Raw genomic sequence first — 16350 nt, 5'->3', positions numbered from 1 at the left:
AAATCTAGTTTCATCTTCTTAGAAGACTTCATTCCATGCATAATGTGAAAAGAAAAATACAAAAATATATATATTACAAAAGAACAACTATAAACCGAATTGCAAGCTGAATGCTGACATTTGAAGGCATTCTGGATGCCACAGTAGTGTTGAGCAAGTTCATGCAGGAATGATATTCGGTACCGTATTTACTCGAATATAATTCACCCTTGTGTATATCTTGCACCCCTAATTTTACTTTAAGAAAAAAGAAACTAAAAAGTTTTGCATATACCTTGCACATGAAAAAAGTTTAAAACTAACAAATAGATAGTGAATGTTGTTATTGTATTTTCAGATATTTTGGAATTAGGTTGAAGAGAATCAGCATATCAACTCAACAATAGTCGGCTTGCCTTTATCAGCGAGTCGCACGATCTTTTGTTAGTACCGCACCAATCATATGCACGTCTTCATAGCTGAGCTATCTCTACCGGCCTACCATTGCTGTCCATTTTGCATTCAGCTTTCACTTCTCATTAGTCATTTGCTAAAGATTCTTTTTAATGATTCAAATCTTTAGTCAGTGCTAAAGATTTGAATCATTAGCACTGTTGCTAAAGATTCAAATATATCACGATGAAGGTGAGCAGATGATCACATAAATAACATTGATAATTAAAATTTAAATGCATTTATAAAAAAAAAAAAAAAAAAAATCAGCTAACGCCTTTTTATTCCGGTATATACGGGAGTAGGCGAGGCCATTTAGCCCTATCTAACTTTTGGAGACTGAGTGGGCAGTTCAATCTCCACTGGTACCCAATCAGAGACAGATGGCCCAAGGCTATCACTAATTAAGCGGTACGCAGTGAAGAGAGACGGCTCAAATGTGCCGCCATCTCGTGGTCTCTAACCCTAACACAATATATTTAATGTCTGAAATAATGTGGGTTCTACGGTCGATTTTCTTGAATTTACAGGACGAAAAACCCGAGTTTCCGGGAGGAAAAACCTGCTTGCCCGTGCCAGAGATCGACTAACTCGGGAACCGGTCGAAAAAAGGCTTAGAAAAATTTCCTCTAGTCGCCGACTAGACTCGAAACCAAGACTTCCTTCGTGCGGCCTAGCGCGGTGGTGTGCAAACGCCACATCCACTGAGCTACACAGGCTCTTAAATGCATTTATTTTATAAATAATGTGCACAATTATAAATTAAAATGAATACTGAAAATTTAATTATAAATGCAAATTTAGTTTTTTCCTGAAAAACTTTAGTTTCCAAAAATACCTGCATATATCTCAAATCGCGATTTTTTTAACTTTAATTTTTGGGGAAAAAAGCACGAGTTATATTCGAGTAAATATGGTATGCCAATGCTGGATAGCTGAGGAGTAATAATCAGAGAAGCTATAGCTTAGTTTGGTATTAAGACAGGATTGAGGACAATTTCTGTTGATTCGATAAATCTTCTCTCAAACTCATCATGGCAGCTAAAAATGTTTTCTTATTTGTTCCTGGGTGAGTGATTGAATCTTCATTGTCAGGATTAACAGAATTAAGAATGTAAGCAGATAGAGTGTTGGCTCCAGTTCTGACAGTGATCTATCATATGCTACTGTATGCACAGCTCAATGGATTTCTCTGTTTTACCAAAATAAGGCATATTGCAATTACACCAAATACAGTAAACTCCTGGATACTTTAGCCTGTCATGTTTAGGTTTAGCTGCACTGAGAAAGGAATGGAGTTTGGTTAGATAAGTGAAAGTGTGGATTTCATATTTTTTGATAAATTTAGCTAACTCTGGTGAAACAGCGCTGATACAGAAAAGAAATTGAAAACCTTTTGCATCACTACTATCTTAAATACAGTGAGCTAGTGGATTAGACAGCAGCTTATTAATAGTCTGTTTAAGATAACCGTCCTTCTGAAAGGTATAAGAAGAAACTAGTTCTTTAGTTCTTTGGCAATTTCTTCTTCATTGAACAGGAGAGTAAGCATGTTTACCTAATCTAAAAATGATGAAAAGCTTTGGGAACAGATAACAATGAGAGTGTACATGAAGGTACATGAAGGTATTTGTGGATTTTCTGTAAATAAAGATCTTCAGTTTTTTTTGATACACGAGTAAGTTTGACATCCAGGAATGGGAGAGAACTGTTAACTTCCAACTCCACAGTAAATTTTATTTTGCAGTGTGCTGATTGTTGAGATAATTTCCAATATACTCTTAAGGAATCTGGTCCATGATGCCAAAATTAAATGGAAAGAATTGACTGCTTTTCCTCAAAGGCCTCTAAATATAAATTTGCCAATATAGGAGGATAATAGGTTATCAATGGCCAAGCCATAGTTCTGTTTGTAAATAGTATTTTTTAAAAAGGAAGTAACCAAAATTAACGTAATGAGTCAGGAGTGACAACTTTTTCAGATAACTTATCTTTTAAAAGAATTACAACTTCTTCTGAGAAGGGCAAATTAGTAAAGAGGGAAATAACATCCAAGCTGGCCATAATTTCATCTTTTTGGAAGATGCAAGTCTTTAACAATTGAAACAAATTGTTATTCTCAAGAAAGGAGGTGGTTGCGACTGTTAAACTTTTGGCCAAATGTTTCAAAAGCTTGTATGTGGGAGAATCAATGCCTTCTGTGATGAGTCTTAGTGAATTGTTTACCTTATGTATTGTTTACCTCGATTATATGGCTTACCTTATTTTAGGTAAGCCATATAATCGAGGGAACCCTAAAAAAAAAGCTCTAAATACTCCATGATTCGATATAACATGGTTCTACTCGAAGCCTAAAAAAAGTGCTAAATTTATGCCGATTCAATTTATTGCTGTATTTCCCTTGATTCGTATATAATACAATAATTCCCAAACCTGAACCAATCAATTAAAGGTTAAAACAAAACTGATACGAAAAAGCATTTTGCTTGACATTAAAATGCAGATGCTGTGGCGATTAGAAAAAGGTGAATGTCAAGTTGACATTGGAGCTGCTTTAAATTTGTCTACTTCTACTATACAAATGATTTTAAAAAACAAGGACAAAATTAATTGTTCAGCGACCACAACCACGTCTTCTGCAACAAAGGTAACCCAATCCAGAAGCAATGTTTTAGAGGAAATGGAGAAATGTCTTTACATTTGGACTGATGATGAAACCAAATGCAACATGAAATTAACCTTCTCATGCATAAGGGTCTCACATATTTTTCCTCATAATAATTATTCATTCATAATTTAGTACTACTGCATGCATGTAGTCCTGATCTGGGGTTACCAAACTATTCTTAGAAACCAACCAGATGACAGGAGCTTCAGTTATAGGAATTCCAATCTCTCTGCAGTACATGGCGGTATCAAGGAGAAAGTGAAAAGCTGCTGTTTTGTTGATTTGAATTTGGTGATTTTATGAATCTTCTGGAAAGATTAGTATGGTTTTATATATTGTTATACCTTGTAGATGAAGTGTGAATATTTAATTTGTTCATGTTTATTACCATATTCATAAAACAAACTAGAAAACAACCTGTCCTCACATGAGGATAATATGTTTGTAGGGTAATCTATGTGGCAAATAGTTTGAGGTTAGAAAGTTCTTGTACAACAGTTTTATCATTTTATTTTATTTTTGCAAACATAAATGAATAGTAAGTGGGTTAATTGGCATTTTCATCTCTTTTACAGATGGATAAACAAAAGCCACATCCATCAGGCATAAAAAAGGCCTATTACCACAAGAGACTTACTGAAGAGGAGATTGAAAAACTGTTGGAGAAATCTGAAGATGGTTAGGAGCTGAGTGATTCTGATGATGAGCCTAACAGCCTACATACCAACAGCCACAAAATGATCCCACAGTGAGTGACAGTTCAAGTAGACAGTGATGTTCGGTGTCCTTCCCCTATTGGTTAGACTCACAACGTTCAAAGTCCAGCTAGTGTGCAAAATACAGCTGTTGTGGTCATATGCCATTGCAGAGACAACCAGTGTGGTTTAGTGAGAAAGATAATCCCTTTGCTGGTATATCGAACCACAGTTTGGAGGAAAACCAAGTAAATATTCATGAAGAGAGCCCTGTAGATTATTTTCACAGCTGTTTCCAGATGAATTGATAATGGATGAAATTTTGAAACAAACTCATATGTATGCATGCCGTAAAGCCAAAAATAATTTAGCACTTACTGTGACTGAACTCAAAATTTACCTTGGAACTGTACTTGTCACGACATATATAAAATACCCATGTGTAAGGCAGTACTGGTTCTTCTGAACATTGACTGTGCATGGATGTTATAGCTGATGCTATGTTAGTGAACAGATGGGAGGACATAAGGCGATATTTGCATTTTGTTGATTCAGATACAATACCTACCAACAATAAAGACAAAGCAATATGTATAAGGCCAGTGCTGCAAAAGTTTCATGACACATTCCAAGCTGCTGTCAGCCCAGAAGAACTTCAAAGTGTAGATGAGATGATTCCATTCAAGTGACATTCACAACTCAAACAATATTTACCTTAAAACACAAAAAAATGGGGTTTCAAAATGTGGGTGAAGGCAAGCATTTCAGGCTATGTATGTTGTTTTGATCTTTATGTAGGTGAGGATCCTGGAAGCCAAAATTCAGACTCATTTAGTGCAAGTGAAATGTCATACATGTGTTCCCCTATCCCTATTTACTATGTGTTTAAATAACCCCATTTAACACTGTTTCGTTTAGCACTTTATTTTCTAGGAATGCATCCTGAGTATTAATCGAGGTATTACTGTATATAAATTTCAGTTAGCACTGTAAGAAAAACTAAAGAGTATTCACAAAACTAGGACAATTTCAGGCAATAATTTTATTTTTTATTTGTATTTTTTTTTTGCTTTGTTTTTTGCAGTGCAAATCATCATCAACAACAACCATGGGTTCAATGCCTGTAGGTGTCTGCTGCCATCTTGATATGATTCTTCCATTGCATTCTGTTTTGTTTTGTGCAAGATGACTCAATTTGTGTATAGAGTTTCCACACCATTTGACGATGTCATCGCCCCATTCTCTGTTTGGTCTTCCTCTTTTGTTCTTTCCTTCAATCATTCCAAACAGCAACGTTTTTAATTTTCTCTCATCACTCATTCTACATATATATAGCCAAATAGACATAGTTTCCTTTCGATTATTTTCTGGATCAGGTTTTCTTTTGGTTGTATTCGTCTGTAGATTTCCTCATTGTTCACTTTCTGTATCTAGCTTATTCTCAAGATCTTTCTATAGCACTTCCTCTCAAATGCCAATATCCTCCTATCAGATTCTCTCAGCAGTACCCAGGCCTCACATCCATAGAGCATGCTGCTGAAGATACAGGTTTCTACAATGCGCAGTTTAGTTTGCATCTTTATGGCTTGGCTCTTCCATATTTTGTCCATGGCTTTTAAAATAGTTGTTGCTCTGGCTATTCTAATTTTTATCTGTTTTTTGGGGTCCAAGTCATGCGTCATGTGGCATCCAAGATATGTGAAGTGTTCCACATTTTCCATTTGAAATCTGTCTATTGTAACGCTGTTCAGTAACTCCTGTTGTCCGAATATCATTGTTTTAGTTTTTTCAAAGTTGACATTTAGTCCATATCTTTTTCCTTATCTCTTTTTTGCGGTCCAAGTCATGCGTCATGTGGCATCCAAGATATGCGAAGTGTTTCCACATTTTCCAATTGAAATCTGTCTATCGTGACTCTGTTCAGCAACTCCTGTTGTCTGAATATCATTGTTTTAGTTTTTTCAAAGTTGACATTTAGTCCATATCTTTTTCCTTCTGTGTATAGTGTTTGCAATGTCTGTTCCAGCCTTGCTAAGTCTTCTTCAATCACGACGATGTCATCTGCAAAGCAGAGGTAGCTTATTCTCATGTCATTTATTGAATTGCCTCCACCTTCTTCTTTAATTTTATCTAGTGTTCTTCCCAGATGTGTGATGAAGATGATTGGTGATATCGGGTCCCCTCGTCTTGTGCCTTGACTAGTGGCAAACCAATCTCACCTGCTATTCTGATTTTTGCTTGTGCTTGGCTGTTTATATCTTTCAGCAGGTGGATCAATTTATTGTCCACACCATAGGATTCCTAGACAGCCCATGTTATATTTTGGTCAATATTATCAAATGCTTTTTGGAAGTCCACAAAACAGCAATATATATTTTTGTTCTTTCTTCGAGCTTTCTCTGCTATTAGTCTTAGTGCAAGTATTTGTTGCACTGTACTTCGATTTTGTCAAAATCCAGCTTGCTCATCCAGAAGATATGCCTCCATATGCCCCTTCAGGCGCTCTGTTAGTATTTTCATCAGCACTTTGCCAAGATGACTCATTAATGTAATAGTTCTGTAATTGTAAAAGCCCAAAGGCTTAAACACTGTTAAAGCCAGCCTGGTTGGCCAAGTGGTTAGCATATCTGCTCTCCAGCCAAAAGGCTATGGGTTTGAATCTCACAGTGGGCATGGATATTTGTGTTTGTCTGTGAAAATAATAGTAGTGGTGTTGGTGGGTAGTAGATGGCAATGGAGTAGAGCAGGGGTGTTCAGCCCGTTGATCGCGATCGACCGGTCGATCTCGGAGCGATTTTTGGTCAATCTCTTGGGTATTCCTCCTTACTTACAAATTTAATTAAAACTGAAAACAAGGTTTCAAACTGCCGAAAGGAAGAGTTCCAACTGCCGGAGAAAAGTTTCCAGGCCAGGTTAATATCAGACATTCACCAGTGTGTTGCGTTTTCATTACAATTTGATGAATCAAACGACTTCACTGATATTGCTCAGTTAATGGTATGTATTCGCATGGTATTTCAAGATTATTCAAGTAAAGAAGAACTTTTGAAAATTATACCATTATTGGGAAGGCCTAGGGGAGAAGACATTTTTTCGGCATTTGATGAATTTGTGAAACGACACAAACTTCCCCTTTTTAAACATGTGTCTATTACTACTGATGGTGCTCCTGTAATGATAGGTAATAAATCAGGCTTTATTTCCTTATGTAAAAACGATGACAAATATCCAGATTTTTTAATGTACCATTGTATTATTCACCAACAAGTACTGTGTAGTAAAAGATTAAACACAAAAGATGTTTTGGATATTACATTTAAAATTGTAAAATTCTGTTCGAGGAAAAGCCTGATAAGGAACTTCTGTTGTACAATAATGTTTGCTGGCTCAGCAGAAGTCAATTTTTAGAAAGATTTCTTGTATTAATTAACAATATAAAAAATTTTCTTGATGAAATAGGAGATATTTATTCACAATTGAGTGATAAAAGGTGGTTGTTACACTTATCATTTTAGTAGATTTCTGTACGAAATTAAGCAATTCAAATTTAGAGTTACAAGGTAGAGATAAAAATTTAATTGATATGTTAAGTTCAATAAAAACTTTCCAACAATACTTACTTTTATTAAAGAAAAATATAAATAACCACGAATTTAGACATCTCTCATACTTATTAAAATTTTTTGAACAACATCAAGAAATGCTTCACTATGATTTAAAAGAATTTATTCGTGAAATAGAATTAGTTGAGGAAGAAATAAATTCAAGATTTAAAGATTTTAATAAAACTGAAATGATTGTATCTTTTATCAATAATCCATTTCAAGAAAACTTGAACATCACAGAAATTTCAAATAAAATTAGTGGGCTGTTTGATATAAACCAAGCTGAAGTAGAACTTGAGATAATAAACATTCAGAATAGTTTACATTTAAAATCAATAAGTCATTTGGAAGTATGCACATGAAAAATTCCCAATATTAACTGATATTGAGCGAAAAATTCTGTCGTGTTTCGGATCGACATACTTGTCAGAATCCGCTTTTTCAAATATGACCGTCATAAAAAAATCAATTAAGAAACCAAATTGCAAATGATCATTTGGATGATTGTCTATGATTGGCCACTTCTTCATATCAACTTGACTATGAAAATATTGCAAGGTCCAAAAATGCCAAATTTCACATTAACTTTTTTTTTTTTTTTTTTTTTTTTTTTTTAATCAACCAGCATTTCCCATAACTTATGAGTTAGTAATCAATCTGTGGTTTTTTCTAACTTTGGTTTTCCAAATTAGAGAAATAAATATTTTATTCCAATATATTTGGGTTTTTTTTGTTGTATTAAAATAATTCATCATCATCATCAAATTCCTGCCATGTACCCACAAGGGGTGTACAGGATATGATAGTACTACATGAAAAAAATTACATCATTACTAACTTCCTATCTACAATTTTCCTCCAAATCAGTCTGTTACTTGTCAAGACTCCAACATTATCAGATCTTATATATCTATCGTCTAAGGCACTTTGTACTGTATCAATCCACCTATATCTTGGTCTTCCTCCGGGTCGTATTCCTGCCAACCTGGCAGAGAACACTTGTTTTGCTAATCTTTCTTCGCCCATTCTATTTAAGTGACCATACCACCTGAGATTAGCTCTGCTAACGCATTCCTGGATGATGACAATGTCAAGTTATTTCCTAATATCCTCGTTTTTAATATGATATTGCCATTGATTCCATCTGTTCACGCCTATAATCTTTCTCAGGACTCTCATATCAGCGGTCTCTAGGCTTTGGTCAAGTGTTTTACTTCTGACCCAGCTCTCAGATCCATAAGTTAAAACTGGTTTGAACACTGTCTTGCTAATTTAGTGTTCCGACTAATTTCTCTCTTATTCCATATAAATTTATTCAATTTACTTCTCACCATAACAACTTTGCTGATTCTGTTATCTATTTCTATATTTATTTTACCATCTTCAGTAAAAAAGTAATTTTACCATTTCAGCTACTTCCCTAAGTAGCTGAAATGTTTTACTTGTTCCACATTTTCTCCATTCACAACACAGTTGACATTTTCAATGATTCTGACTATTTTCATTGTCTTTGTCTTTTTATTGCTGACCTTCTTACCATATCTATTACAACAGTTATTCAATTTAGTCAGAAAATCTTGCAGACTTGTAGCAGATTTATTGATAAGTATAACATCATCTGCATAAAGCGAAGAGCTGACATTAACATCTCCAATTTTGCTATCATGTTTAATACCACTTTCCTTCATAATGTGATCCATATAGATAATGAATAACAAAGAGGATAATGTACATCCTTGTCTCACACCATATTTAACATTAACCATCTTCCTGTACTTCTTTCAATTCTAACTGCTGACTTACAACTCAAACAAAGACTAAGTACTGCTTGATATAATGCCCCATTGACACCATATAACTGTAGCGTACTGAATATCTTCTCTCTTGGCACCTTGTCATATGCCTTTTCCAAATCGACAAAACTTAAATACAGATCTTTGTTATATTCCCATGCTTTCTCGACTATTTGTCGTAAAGTGAAGATCTGATCCTGACAGCCCCTATTTGGCCTGAATCCAGCTTTTCTTCACCAAGCTTTTCTTCCACAATTCTTCTCAACCGTTTCTCAAGTATACTTGCATAGATCTTGCCAGGAACACTCAGTAAGGAAATACCTCAGTAATTCTCACATTCAATTTTATTTCCCTTTTTATATATGGGTACTATGAGAACTCTACTCCAATCTTTGGGAATTCATCCCTCTGTCCAGGCTTTCTGAATTATGCATTGCGCCACTTTAAGACTTATACCACCATACTTCAGCATTTCTGGTCGAATATCATCTACTCCTGCTGCCTTTCCACATTTCAAGCCTTTGATAGCTTTTTCTACTTCAAGTATGGATATGTATTCCTGCCTGCATGCCTGGTCAGTGTTTTTTACCACTGTGCTGTCATCACTGCTTGTTTCATTTAATAGTTTTTCAAAGTAATTACTCCATACTTCAAGGATATCTTTTTCTCCCATTTTCATGTCACTTTTATCATCTCTAACTCCTTTTACAGCACACTTTCCTCCATTTCGAAGCTTCTTCAACAACCTCCAGAATATTTTGCCAGCTTCTTGATATTTATTTTCTATATTCTTTCCAAAGTCCTCCCATGACTTTTGTTTAGCTAGTTTTACACACTGTTTAGCATTCTTGCATTTGTCTCTGTATTCTCTAAGAGCACAAGCTGACTTATTTGACAGGAACTTTTGATATGCTTTCTTCTTTTCCTTCACTGGCTCTTTAACTTCCTGTGTCCACTATGGAGTTCTAATTTTTCTATCCTTGCAGACAACTTAACCGCATGCCTCTCTAGCTGAATCAATCAGGGCTTTTTTCAAGGCTTGCCACTGAATCTCCAAGGTTTGATTCCTGTTCTCGAACTCTTTCATTTTTTCTTCATCTTTGTGTATTTTAGTCTACAGTTCACATCTGAGAGCTGCTCAACTTTTATTTGCCATAAAACTTTTTTACATGTCATTCTTTTCAATATGAAATTCAATTTCATCCTGCACAAGACTAAATAGTGATCACTTCCAATTTCAAATCCTCTGTACACTCTGGTGTCCTGCACCAGGGAGAAAGCATCACTATCAACAATAACATAGTCAATGAGACTTTTCTTATTCCTTGCCTCTTCTCTCCATGTGAATTTGTGCACATTTTTATGTTGGAACATGGTGTTAGTAATAACCAGTCCTTGTTTATTTGTGCGTAATCCGATATCAGGTTGGGGGGGGGATGTATTCTATATAAGAAAGTAAATCGCCGAATAACTTATAAGCGAGTAGATCCCCAAATAACTTTTTATAGAAAAGTAGCTTGCGTAGTAAAAAAGGTTGAGCACCATTGCCATAGATGCAAGGTCTGGCAGCACCTTCTCCTCGATGAGTTTCTTCCAAGCAGAGCACAGCAGTCACCTCTACAAATATTTGCAATGCAATCTTGCTTGACACTGGAGAAACTGCAAAATCTAAATATACCACTGCATATGCATTTTCTCTGTCCAAGACATTTGTTACCTTGTTATAGTACATAAGTTAGTAAAACATGATCTCCCTTTAACAAATCCATGCTGATAACCACAGAGAATACTGCTGTTATGAACCCATTTTTGAATCCTACTTCTCACCAATCTTTCTGGTACCTTCACAACTCAAGATATACAAATTGGTATATAATTTGTAGCCACAGCCTTATCACCACCTTTATGCAGTGGAACAATTTTATCTTCTTTCCACTCCCTTAAAACCTGTGCTGTTGTAAGACTTATTTAACAGGCATGCCAATACTACTGCCAATTCCCTGAAGACGTGTGATGATTTGTCTTCAAATCCTATCACCTTACTGACATCAAAGTTATTTATTTCTTCAAATACCTCCTGCTCATTCACAATTAAGACATCCTCTCCTATGTCCTCTACACTACAAGTTTCTCATGATTTCACCCTGCTGAGGATGAAACACCTTTATAAATTGATCACTGAATACCTCAACAATGTCTTCTGCAGTATTTACCGTTCTACAATTTTCATACATTATCAGTGTCTTACCATAATCATTCTTCCTTCTACCTGCTACATATCTAAAAAAACTAATGTTCTTCTTCGCCTGATTTGCTAATTTCTGCTCATAATGCACTTTTTAATGAGTCACTCTCCTGGCTTGTTCTTTATACTTTTCATGTAACTGATTATTACCATTATTCACCTTGTACTGTATTCTTCTAGATTTCATGCTTAAGCCCATCATTCAATTTTACACCTATTTTATACTACCTCATTGAACCTTTTCAACCTTTGGAATACATTCTCACAGTGATGCTGTTATATGTTACTTTGTCAGTTCCCAATTAATGACTTTTTTTAAAATATCTTATCCATACGTGAAAGGTCACAATCACAAGACCTATAGCAGTGCATGTGTGGGCAAACGGATAAGAATAAAAAAGGATCTGATTACTTTTTTTAAAAAAAAAAAAATAATAATAATAACTGGATGTTGTATTCTTTGGGGAAGGCAGAGTGAGGAAAGTTGTTGTTCCAAAGAACAGAAGTAGATGGAATGAAAGAGGCAGTGCAGTTGGTTCAGCGAGTTTCAAAATGGATTGTAAAAAGGTGTTAGCAATAGTTCTTGTGCAATTGATTTTGAGGAAATTAGAGAAATAATAGTGGCCATTATGTTGGAGGTTTAATGACGAAATATAGGAAGTATTAAATTCTAATTTAATTCTTTTTGAGTGTTTTAAAAAATCCATTAAACTTCCAACATAATGTCCTCACAGCACTTAAGCCTCTACACAAGAATAGTGGCCAATTCAGCAGACACTGCCCATGAAGGTAACTGCAGAAGAGGAATAAGGCAGAAACTGAACATCTGTGAGAGAGGGATTGAAGTGGATTTGTGAAAAAGGGATTGAAGTGGATTTGTGAAAAAGGGATCAGTAATTAATTGCCAGCCTGGTTGGCTGAGTGGTTAGCATATCCACTCTCCCGCCAAAAGGCTGCGGGTTCAAATCCTGCCATGGGCATGGATGTTTGAGTGTCTGTGAAAATATCAGTGGTGGTGGGCAGTAGATGGATTGGGTGTAGATGATGATGGTAGTTGCAATTCGTTATAGTTAAATTGAGTGGTAAAGACAGAGTTGTAAAGTAGGTACCCTCCCTCGATGAGGCCCTTGGACTCCCTGGAGGTGTCACATAATAACAATAATAAACCATATTGTCCCTCCTCTGGAGAATAGAGCAATGTGAGAGAAGATTTTGATGCATGCACCACTACAAATATGGAGGCAATATTCCATGGTTGGATGGATTTTAAATTTGTATAGTTACAGCTATAAGGGTGTGAAATAGTGTCTTGAGTGAAAAAGTACACCAAGTTTTTTGGCAGCCAGAAGCTATGGTTGAAATGCTTGTGCCAGGGAAGATCAAAGGTATAGGTCAGTCCAAGAAGGGAAATCTGATCAAGTTTGGATATTTGGGTATTAGTGAAAGTAAGGAGAAAGGATGCGAGCTCTCTTGAGAGAGATCAGACAAAACAAAGTTTTGGTGGCATTGAAGTCTACAAGGTTGTCCTTGCTCCACTGAGATGTAGCTAGAAGATTAAATGTCAGGATATTGGTTATGGTGGATCTTGAAGATTTTAATACTTGAACACTACAAGTATTAAATTTGTCAAATGAAAAGGAGGAACGGAGTATGCTGTCATCACAAAAGCTATGGATAGGATTGGAAATCTGTGAGAACAGGTCATTCATACACAAGAGGAAGACAGTGGGTCAAAGAATGGAACCTGGAGGGGGGGTACTCCTCCATTGATGGGGAAATCTGAGGAGAGGAAACCATCCACTAGAATACATTGGGTGACTATGAGAAAGATGGCAATCCAGTTGCAGTGTGTGTGTGTGGAAGGCAGACCACAGGATAGAAGTTTGTTAAGTAGATCCCAGTGCCAAACCCAATCAAATGCTTTCGAAATGTCGAGGCAACTATGAGGTTTTTTTTAAATTTTATATGGCTTTAGTCTAGAGGCTGGTGGTAAAAACTAGAAGATCAGTTGTAAATCCCTAGTAGCAGAATCCATATTGCTCATCTTTGATTAGTTGGTAGGTCTCTAAGTGGTTTTCTGAAACTACTGAGGTTATGATGATGATGCATTTATGTCTGTCAAATGTATTCTACTGGCCAGGATGAAAAAAAACTGCGAGAGAAAAATTTCACCTATATATGAAATCGGCCTCCTCACTTTCACTTCAAAAGTCCTTATTAAGATTCTTTACATACTAAATAGGATTTACACTCAGGTTGGAATTCACAGGCTCAAATGTACATTAACAATATAGCAAATGATCTGAGAGGAGCTATTCAGTTATTTGCTGATGATGCAAAATTGGGTAGAGCAATAGTTAATACACATGATGTTAAAATTTTGCAGGATGATTGCTGATGCAGGATGACAAACTGAGTATGAGTATAGGAGAACGGTTGTCAGCTAATGTGGAAAAGTGGAAGGCCATTTATATACAAGACTCAACTCAACTCAACTCAGTTTACAAGCTGCATATCACATTGATGGAACTGTACTCCAGGAAATTGATGAAGCCAGGGATTTCGGGGTGTTAGTGGATAGAGAAAGTTTAGAGGGCATATTGCAAAAGTGGCTAAAGCAGCTCACTGGATTACTTGGTTACTGAATACCCTTACGAGCAGGTTATTATACCTCTTTATAGAGCCCTGGTAAGATCCCATCTAGACTACTACAGGCAGATCTGGTCACCTGGGTTTTGTGAGGATGAGGAAGAGGTGAATCTGATTCAGAAGCCAGTGAAAAGGGATGGTATCATCTGTGGAATGAACCTTATGAGGATGGATTAAAAATTTGTGGGTTACAAATCAGCTGACAGGTGAAAAAGGAGCAATATCACTGAGACATACAAATTACTGAAGGGTTTTTACAAGATTAATCCAGAGGAAATTTTTCAGAACTGGTGGTGGGAGAACTAGGGAACCATCCCTGGAAACTGCGCAAGAATGTAGTTAGCAAAGGTGTCAGGACTAGATTTTTTGTTTGGAGAGTGGTGAATGGGTGGAATAGGTTGCCAGAGTCTGTTGTGGGTGCCATGATTGTGAATGAGTTAAAAGCAAAGTATAATAGACACTATACAAATGCTGGATAGTGCTGGCATGATGTTTAGGGCCTCCCTTGATGGTTCTAAGAACTCCATAGAGTAGCCCATAATAATAATAAATGTACTATATTCCTTTAAGTGAACTCTGCACCATGATATACTAACATTGCAGCTCTACCATGGCAAGGAGAATTATATATAATTCTCCTTGACAATACATATAGTAACCTGTACATTAAGTAGCAAAGTAACACTTATGGCGGTGGCAATGCATAAAACTCAGATATTTGCATTGACATGCTTATATTTGTCTATAACGGCACATTTCCTATGAAAGCAAATGAATGCTGTTTTCCAAAAAATTTTTCAGCAACTCAGATATTCAGTAACTAAGTAAACTAGCTGCTACATTTTTTCAATACAATATCAAGGTCAAAGTTACAATTCTTGAACAGAAATAGAAACAGCAGTATGTCAAGGCTGTGATTAAATTATAATTTTGCTCGAAAAAAGCAGTTTATGTTGTAATATGTACAGTTTTTAAATTTCTACAGTTACTTTATTAATATATCATTATGAAAGTTTAATTACTAATAAAGGCACTTACTTCAAGTTTTCAATTTTCAAAGGAAAAGTACGCTACAAGGAAGTCAGTTTTTTTGAACATGCTATAAGGGAAAACAAAATCACATAAGACAATTAGGGTAAGGGAGGGCAGACTACTTCTTAAAACTGCACGAAAATAAATAACCGCATAATTCTAAATATATACTGGGATTCACCACTCTTCCCTAAAACCCAACACGCTACTTTTCACTATATCAAGACATACCAAACGCGTTACCTTGCGAACAGATTACCGAACATCATCATCACCAGTGTCACCTGGAATAAAGACACCAGAAGTACCCTGAAATTTCTGTTTTCTTCATTACTTATCAAAATTACCGAAACTTGTTACTTAATTATGAATTAAGTTAACAAAAATTCAAAATTACCATAAAAACTAAGAAATTTCGTTGAATATTTGAAGTTCTAAATTTCTAAAGGAATTTAGGGCTTCACACAATGAGTCATGTGACTCCATGTGGGCCTGAATAATAATAATAATAATAATAATAATAATAATAATAATAATAATAATAATAATAATAATAATAATAATGTGACTGAACTGCTCACTCAGTCTCCAAAAGCAAGATAGGGTTTAAAGGCCTAATTTCTAAACGAATTCAGGAATCCCACAATGGGGCATGTGACTCCATGTAAGCCTCAATAATAATGATGATGATGATGATGATATGACCTGTGCAGCTCAGTGGAAGTGGTGATATCAACTTCTGGCTAGGCCACACAAAGATAAGCTTATGGTTCCAGTCTAGTCGCAGGTTTTTTCTCCGAAAACTCGGGTTTTTAATCCCGTAAACTTAAGGAAATCGACCACAGAACTCAGATTATTTCACACAGTAACATATCCTGTTTGGATAAGGTACCGAGAGATGACAGCACTTGTTTGTCGATCTCTTCATCGATGTCTGTCTATAATTAGTGATAGCCATGAGCCAGCTATCTCTGATTGGCAACCGGTGCAGATTGAACTGCTCACTCAGTCTCCAAAAGCAAGATAGGGTTCAAAACCTCGCCAACTCACTGTAAGGGAAAAAAAAAAAAATGTTACCTTATTATATTATTTTAATAATAGCAATAATTTTAAAAAAAATTATTCTAGTAAAAAAATGACACTGGGATAGAATAAAGGACATGGTTGCATTGGGATACTGCTGGACTTGGCAAAGAATTTGCAATAATACTGCATAAAAACTATTATATAA

General features: G+C 35.7%; 1 protein-coding gene across 4 annotated transcripts in view; it reads right to left on the bottom strand.

Moving 5' to 3' along the window:
* Window positions 1-15387, bottom strand: part of retm (real-time) — a 469145-nt gene extending 453758 nt beyond the window's left edge. For all 4 annotated transcript variants that reach the window (XM_090404393.1, XM_090404395.1, XM_090404396.1 and 1 more), the window contains exon 1: window positions 15126-15387. The gene's annotated coding sequence lies outside the window, so the exon portion shown is untranslated. The remainder of the gene's footprint in view (window positions 1-15125) is intronic.
* Window positions 15388-16350: the final 963 nt, after the last annotated feature.

The sequence above is a fragment of the Typopeltis vanoorti genome, chromosome 14 (assembly GCF_054136105.1).
Source record: "Typopeltis vanoorti isolate ZY-2024b chromosome 14, IOZ_Tvanoo_1.0, whole genome shotgun sequence".
Lineage (NCBI taxonomy): Eukaryota > Metazoa > Arthropoda > Arachnida > Uropygi > Thelyphonidae > Typopeltis > Typopeltis vanoorti.
This window is presented reverse-complemented; position numbering and strand designations above follow the sequence as displayed.